Here is a 9046-nt window from a genome sequence, read left to right on the forward strand (position 1 = left end):
CCCCCCCCCCCATCTCAGATCCCTGCCATACTCTACATCGGACCCAGGTTCCCACTGACATTGAACCCTTCTCAGCCCTAAATCTGCCCACACACCGCTCTAAGTGCCTATCCCCCTGAGCAACTTTGGACTTTCATCCATCCTCACCTCGCCGCTGATACCACGCCAGTACCCACTACTTGGTAAGTTTGATACCCTTATTTGTTTTTGACAAATCACCACTTGGTAGTGGCGCTTCTTTACTCCTTGTTTTTTCCTAATTAGCAAACGTCGGACACCCCGGTCTGTATTTCTAAGAAGCCGCACACCAAGCACTCTAACCCTTACTCCCACACCCTCACCTCAGTGTTAGCGCTGCACCAGGGGACATTTCTCCCAATTTTTCGATCTATTTTGTGTAGTAGATCAGTCTGTGACTCACAGGCAGGAGTGAGGGAGCCGGCATCACTGTCATCTGCTGCGTCATCTTGTTGAGGTGATTGAGAGGCAGTTGGGCCTATCAGGCAGTGAGAAGCCGGCGCCATCTTGGAGGCTGCCCTAGCCAGTGCTTCCTTGATGGAGGGGCCCGAGGAGGCTGTATTTTAGAGCCGGGACATGGCAATCCCGAAGTATGTCCGCCGCCGATCGAGGCAGAAGAGGTACACAGGCTTACGGTAGGAGCTGTGTTAATAGCCTGACAGTGCTGAGGCGATGCGGAGCGGTATCAGCACACAACCGCCATCGTCCGCCGCGCGCACGCGCCCCTACAACCTCTAACTCTAAAGGAATGTTGGTACAGGCGACCGTAGGGGGAGTAGGGTGTGTAGCCGTGGAGTAATGTCTCCGGAGTGTGAGTAACCTGATGAATTTGTTCAGGTCTTTAAATAAGATGAACGGATCTGGTTTAGTGTCTGGAGAAAAGTTTAGACCTTGTCTTAATAATAAGGTTTTGCAGGGAGTGAGAGTGTGCTTGGAAAGATTGAACATTTTTATAGTGGAATTTATAAAATATTTATTACATGATACAAATCTAATACCACCACAGAATGCTACACAAAAAAAAATTGTAATTAATCATAATAGAAGTTATGATTAAATGAAAGTAAATGAAATAAAATACATGAAAAAAAACTGTAGATACTGTAGATAAACATAAAGGCCACATAAGAACAGTAAAAACATAACAAATTGCTGACAAATATAATTGCACCCTTGTATTAAGAGTAAAATCTATTGTGTTTTCCCATCACAAAACCACAATGTACATCACCTATGGGCCCAATTAATAGAAAGCTAATTAAAATCCACCATTTGCCTCCTGCAGGTGAGTAACCAGTTCATCTTAAAGCATTCTGTTTTTTCCAAGTATCCAGTGCCACAGATCCACTCACAATCCATGTGGTGCTAGTGTCTCACATATATAATCCAATGTTTCATCATCAGTAACTAAGGCTTTGTTCATATCTATGCAATGTGGGAGCACATGTAATACCACATGCATTCCTGCATTGCATGTTGCAATGTTCAATGTGCTGTGATGCCATTAATTTTAAATGGCACTCCATGAACCCAGCCATTGCATGAGCATTGTATCATACCACATCACATGGTAACCTATTACCATGCAATGTGGTGGGATTAGATTTAAAAAAAGGATGCATGCACTTTTTTCAGTGTGATTTAGCTGTGGTAGCAGTTCAGATAAATCGCACTGAAAGATGTTCACCATGCAGCAGATCAGCATTGTTGCACAGCAGAGGTGTGAACGTGGGCTAATATATGGCAACAATAGCTAATAGATATCAGCGATCAATGTTGGGACATATCCAAAGGGACTATTACTCTCTGAACTAATCATACGGGTCTATTCACTAAGCTGCCGTAGGCAGCCGAGTGAAAGACCGATCTGAAGTGAAGTGAGCCGAACACTGTTCGGCTATTCACTTCAGGATGGTACGGCTGATTTCAGCCGTACATCGGCTGAAATCAGCCATACATCGGCTTGCTTCGCCTGGCTTTGGGTCGGCCGAACATGCTGAGCGGCATTCGGCTCGCCTGTTCTGCTCGGTCCCTCAGAGGGACCGAGCAGAACAGTAAAAGAGTGAAGAAAGTAAAAAAAAGTAAATAGAAAACGATTGTGCGGAGCTAGCAGTGACAGCGAGATAAGGCAAAATTTCCAGAGCATGCAACATGCAGACAGCAAAGTTTCCAGAGCATGCGGCAGACAGACAGCATCCTCATCAGATGTGTAAGGTTACTTTATGTAATTTAAATGCTGTATCTATTTAAATAGAAGGCTGCAAATTAGCAACCCCCTTGAGCAATCAAGCCTTGCATACTGATATCCTCTGCATATAAAGAGATGACAAAACCTTTGTGTTTTTGTTCTAAAATAGATGAATGCCAACATTTTGCCCCACTCACATCAATTGGAAATCTTAATAAAAGGATGACTAAAATGGACACACTTTTAGACAAGCCAATCAGTCACAAGTGAGGCGAAAATCTAATAATCTTGTCCACTTTTGTGCAGCTGTCTAGTACATGCAGATGAATAAAATCCAATAATATCAGAAACGTGTTATTCTAAATATGAATAGAACATTCTGTCTGTTCTCTCGTTTCCTGAAATGAAACTGCCCTCCAGCACTTCTTGTTGAATAACAGTTTATTGTACAGTGTCCAGAACTCATAAACAATTTACAAGTTTCCTTTATTCCTTTATGTTTGTTTGATTGAGCCTTGTTTCTATTAAAATATATTTTGATAAGAACTCCACTGAGCAAAAGAGCTGCAGTTAAGCTATTTTCTGCAATGCAATTTAAAGACCCACTTGTCAATTCAATCCACTTATATTTCAAGCACTTCCTAGGTGAAGGTGGATTATGGCACTCAAAAGAAAACTCAAAAGTTTTTAGGCTTTGAGAAAATGTAGCAGCCTGTTTGTAATTTAGACAATATTTTCCTAAGCATGTTCTTTTTCCTTATAGTAGCATATTTTAGATAAAACTGGGTCCAACGAAAATGTAATACAATAGGCCCCTAGGGTTAGAAAATAGTGTGAAGCTCTGTCTGGAACTACTTTGTGATCTGCTAACATTTGCCCTTTCTAGGTAGGGGTACATGAAGAATACTGTTTTACTTGCACTATTGCGCCCTACAACTGACTATACAGAATGTTCAGGTGGAATGGGAAATCTTCTTGGGTGCTACTGTTTGTACCTTCCTTACCCATCTATACATAGAAGTTAACTGTCATAGGTGAAGTGGATTCCCATGTCACCCAAGGTAAGTGCAGATTAATGCAAAGTTTGAGGAGTGCACAGTTTTAACTAACACTCCCAAGTTTCAGCCCTTAGGTTTACCAAACAGTTGACATCTGACTGACAAACAGGTATAGTGCAGCAAAGTCTAAACTACAGCAAAAATGTAACTGAAAAGAATCTGAGGGAAAAATATGTGTTGAACAGGTGGAAAAATGTAAAAAGGTGGGGACCAGAGGAAGCAGAGCAAAATATTCTCACTGCTAATGAAAGCTATTGACAACTTAGATTCAAAGCCAATCTCAGCTATGTTTGATCTAGCAAACTGCATGCATGTGCAATTTTATCTAAACAAGCCCTATTTTATGAAGTCCTCACACCATTTCATGGACATCATGGATAGGATTCCTCTGCCTATCCATTGGAAGGTCCCCACACCACACAAATGGCTCCTAATGTGTATTCCAGCCAAACATTTTGTATTAGTTTTCAATAAACTATAATAGAGAAGGGTTATGGAGGATTCTCCTCACTTCTTATTTGAAGTGACCCTAAACTGAGGAGTTAAAATTTTAAAAATGCATTCAAGTACCTTAGCTATTAACAAAACTGTACCTTATTTGTGTATTACTCAGCTGTCGATCCTCAAATCATCGCTGAATTCATGCTGACACTGTCCTTCCTTCTGAAGGGTGCTACTTTTGTTCCCCATGGTCCCTGTGTGTGTTTTAAAGTAGCCATCACTTCAAGCTCACTCCCGTGATGGTTCATAATCTCACATTTAGTTTACTAATTTGTATTGAGATTGTAGTCCATCACAGGAGTGAGCTTGGAGTGGTGGCTACTTTACAACATACACAGGGACCATGGGGAACAAAAGTAGCCACCCTTCAGAAGGAAGGACAGTGTCAGCACAAATTCAGAGATGATTTGAGGATCTATAGCCGAGTGATACACAAATAAGCTACATGTTTGTTAATGGGTTAGGTACTTCTTGAATGCGTTTTTAAGATTTAACTTCTGAGTTTAGTGTCATTTTAAGAGACAACTTTGTACCACACAGACAGCAATAAAACACTGGGGTCTATTCACCAAGCTGCCGAAGGATCTGGCCGTAGCTTCGGCCGATCCTTCTGCTGGCTTCGGCCCCAGGACCCCTTCGGTTCAGGAGAACCGAGGGGGTGCTGTACGGGCTATTCACAATAGCCGGTACAGCTCCCGATCACGGCCGAGATGTTCGGTGTACGGTGTTCGGCTCACTTCACTTCTGATCGGTCATTCACTCGGCTGCCCTCGGCAGCTTTGTGAATAGACCCCACTGTGTTTAGTATGGGGATTGCTAGAACCCTGATAAGCTTTTATTGTTTCCTGTGTCCCTACTGGAGATTTCACATGGCTTTCTCTGTTAAAAATGTTATCATTAAGATAGGAAGTAAGGGGAAATCTCTCCAAAGAGGCCTCAAACAGCAATAAAACTATGGCAGTGGTTTTAACCCTTGATTTACACAGTACACAACTAAAGCCCATTTTGCCTGGCGGTGCACTTTAAGTGGACAGAAAATCTGAATATTAAATTTTTGTGAAATCTCTTTGATCCATTTACCACAGTTTGTGCTCTTGTATAAATGTAATTGTCCATAATATTTTTAATTACAGTAAACATGCAGATACATCAATTTAAGTAAAATATCAACAACGTAGTTCCACAATTTTGTGCATTACTCACATTTAACATTGTTATACTAGAATTACACTAGAAGAATAATCTCCTATGCAAGGTCACATTCACATACCCACAATCGCATGCACTACTTTTAGGATAAGAAGTTATCTGCTTACTTGAGTGCTGGCTTAATTGGCTTAATCGCAATTCATTTTGAGAAAATGTTTATGTATTCTCTGCAATTTAATGTCTTTACATATCCACACAACTTGTAAGATCTGAACTTAACATGTAATAGAAACCATCAAGCTACCAAAAGCTGGTGTAAGCCAGTTTAAAGAATGATTGAGGATCTTGCAGCTAATAAGGATTTTGGGATGGAAAGGAACTAACAAGATAAGGGACTAGTGGCTTTGGCCTTAGGTCCAGGGTAAATGCAAACAACTGTAGTGCTCCCTAACAGAATTACGTAACACTACTGCAAAAAACCATTACAACATTATTTCTTAAAATTTAATTTCTGGTCTTACATGACTGTAAGACATATTGATTCATATTGTGAAGTGTCACAGTTATTTAGACTCAAAGTCATTTCTCAGATATTTGGTTCTGAGTAGAAATTGTGTTATGAATTTGTATGTTGTCTTTAATGAAACCATGCAATCTTGTTGTTGTAGAGAATAGTAAAAGTTTAGTGTTGCATGTCAATCAAGACATTCTTTATCTATGCCTCCATTGAGAGTCTAGCACATGTGTGTATAACTGGTATAGAGCAAGACTACTATGGATAAATATGACAAAAATACAGCAAGCAAAAGCCAGAGGGCCCCATGAATCATGTTAAACAGAAACCCCACATATACAAACCTTTAATTGTTTTTTTCGTAAGAACCTTTTTTTTTTTTTTTTTTAAAGGGTACAATTGTACCTTTTTATTCTCTGTAGGCCTACTGTAGCCTCAAACACAGACACAAGAAGAGATGGGTATGAAGGAAAAGGGTAATGTTGATCTATTGTGCACAGAGTAATGTTGATTTATTATTACTACACAAGCTGAGGTCTATGGGCATAGATGAAATGGTGGGTACATGGATAGAAAATTGGCTAGAGGATTGTGTCCAGAGAGTATCTATAAATGGCTCCTTTTCAGATTGGTCAAGTGTCAGGAGTGGTGTGCCTCAGGTTTCTGTGCTAGGCCCCATATTATTCAACCTGTTTATTAACGATAACCGGAAGGGTGTGAACAGCCATGTTTCCGTGTTTGCTCAATACACTAAAATCGGTAGGGTTATAGACACGGACTTAGAAACTATAACATTACAGGAGGACCTGAATAAAATAGGGGAGTGGGCAACTATATGGCAGATGAGGTTTAATGTCGACAAATGTAAAGTAATGCACTTTGGGGTTAAAAATAGGCAAGCGGAATACACAATCGGAACCCCACTAGGGAAGTCAGAAATAGAAAAGGATTTGGGAGTCATTGTAGACCACAGATTGAATAATAGCTTGCACTGCAAGGCCACGGTAAACAAAGCGAGCAGAGTACTAGCTTGTATTAAAAAGGGAATGTACTGTAGAGACAAATCTATAATTTTGCCACTTTACAGATCATCTGGAGTATGCGGTCCAGTTTTGGTCACCAATACATAGAAAGGATGTCCTGGAGCTGGAAAGAGTCCAGAGAAGGGCAACTAAACTAATTAAGGGGATGGAGGACCAAAGCTATGAGACAAGGTTACAAAACTTAAATATGTTCATGCTGGCAGGTGCAGAGATTAAGAGGGGACATGATTTTGATGTACAAGATGTTCAATGGTGATAGCAACATCAGCAATAAACATTTTACGGTACACTCCATAACAAAGACTAGAGGCCACCACCTGAAGCTGGTGGAGAAAAGAATTAAGCACAGGGGCCGTAGGGGCTTCTTTTCAGTTAGAGCGGTTAGGGTCTGGAACTCTCTGCCACAAGCAGTGGTATCAGCTTAGAGTGTTGAATCATTCAAAATACATTTGGGCAATATTCCTATAGACCGCAACATACAGGGGTACTGGTACCCTTAAAAATAAGATCACACGGGGACTGGTACACACGCATACACATGCAGAATCATAAACATACACACAATAGATTGAACTTGATGGACCTGTGTCTTTATTCAGCCTCAAATACTATGTAACTATGTAACTATGAACACACATACAGAATAAGCGGCACCAGCATGGTATGATTGGGGCCCCTGATTTCATTGGTGCAGGAGCAATTGTTACCTCTGTAAGGAGGACTATAGTTACATTGTAGGCATTGACAGAGATAGATAAACTGTATTCCACCAAAGGCACACCACAGTTTACTAAATCAGTTTACAGCAGTCAGAACAATACAAGGATTAGTACTACTGGGTTGCCATGGAGTATGGTGCTTCCATTTTTCTCCTAAACTATATTAAATAAACCAGCAAGTTCATGGGATACCTAGAACAGAAATGTCAAATGATATTTCAGCCAGCCAATGCTCACCCCTACAGTTTGGAGAACAAAAAAATAATAATAATAAAAATAGTCTAATTTGTTTTGCATTTTTTACCTTAAAGTAATTTCAGTTTTCTTGAGTAAGTAACAAGTTACAAATCTTAAAATCTTCATACAATATCAGTTTTCACAAGCAGTAGTTCAATAACCTAGGGTTTATATTCTTTGCTTTCTTTCACATATATAAATGCACATTTACATGAGTGTATTTGTAGCACACTGAGATCTTTTGATCTATTGGGTGAAATGTGGTAGAAGGTAAAATGTTAAGTATTGTTTGAAATGAACAATGTATTTTCCATTGTTTAGAAGATTCTGCTCTTGTAATTGTGTTTTGAATTATTATTAAACCGATCCATAAAGTACATCTCATTCAAATAAAATACATGTTCATGTTGTCATTATATTACATGCTGAGTTTGCTGTATCTGTAATTCTCCTCTATGCAGTGTTAACAGTCTAATTTATCCTGGAATTTCTATTTGACTGCTGTTGTCTGTATTATATTCCCCAGTATTTTCTTCAGTTCTTCCAGCTGGTATACTGAAAAATAGCTTTGAAGCTTTGCCTTTCAAAACTCTGTATACATATATGGACCATTTCTATGGATTAAAGGCAAATTGGCCACAGTCTTTCAACGCATTTATTCTATGTTCAGTGAAAACTGCCAGATATTCTTAGCTTTGTAAAGATAAAATGCAGTTTGTAAAGCCTTTGGGCATTTTCAAGCGCACAGCATATATTTTCACAAATGCGGCTGGCTACCTGTGGAATTAATCTAGGTTTAAGAAGACATTAGCTGAAAAGGCATGCTGCAGTTTGTAGTCTGACAAACATCAAACCACGGATTAAACAAAAGTTGCCAAGCTAAACTGAAGGATTTGGGCTAGTCAAGATTAGAATTCAGTAATGAATACCTACACTGCTTAGTGAAAATGCCAATTATGAGCTAACGTTCTTTTGCTGAATGCTAACAGACAGATTAATTTGTCATCAGATGCAGTGGTTAGCATAGCATAATTTACTACTGCATGGAAAAATACTCTAAGTGTAATAGTCGCCATCAGTGAGAGGATGTGCCTGGTGCTGCTGGTATTAGAGATACGTAAGCAGTCTGTTAAGAATGTTCTCACACTTTGTGGTATTTTATTTAATCAGACTGCTAAACAGCTATTGGTTGCTTTAATGGGAATTACACTTCTGAATAGGAAGGAAAAGGAGAATGGAAAACAAAGATAAGGAAACGAAAGAAAATGAATACAGAGACTGTAAAGCACTACAGATTGCAGACCTGACCCGACTGTCTATTAGACCATAATGCATTAGCAGGGCCTAGATCTGCTTTTGTAAAAACAATAGACACAAGAATAATAACTGAAACCACAGAAAGAACAATATATGCAAAACATTTTAAAATTGTCCTAAAAAATGTTGGGACTCAAGACATGGGCAGGCTTGTGATGTGCATAGCAAAACAGATTCCACGCCACATGTGCTAAAAGGGGAAAAACATAGCTCCCAAATGTTCCATATTGGACTATGGTGAAAGATTGATGTTGTTTTAGAGAACATATTTTTGTGTAAACACCTCTTCATATATATATATA

General features: G+C 39.4%; 1 protein-coding gene across 1 annotated transcript in view; it reads right to left on the bottom strand.

Annotated features, from left to right (window-relative positions):
- Window positions 1-9046, bottom strand: part of TENM1 (teneurin transmembrane protein 1) — a 431171-nt gene that overhangs the window by 96636 nt on the left and 325489 nt on the right. The window lies entirely within an intron of this gene.

Source organism: Nanorana parkeri, unplaced genomic scaffold, assembly GCF_000935625.1.
Source record: "Nanorana parkeri isolate BGI_ZX_2015 unplaced genomic scaffold, ASM93562v1 scaffold349, whole genome shotgun sequence".
Taxonomy (NCBI): Eukaryota; Metazoa; Chordata; class Amphibia; order Anura; family Dicroglossidae; genus Nanorana; species Nanorana parkeri.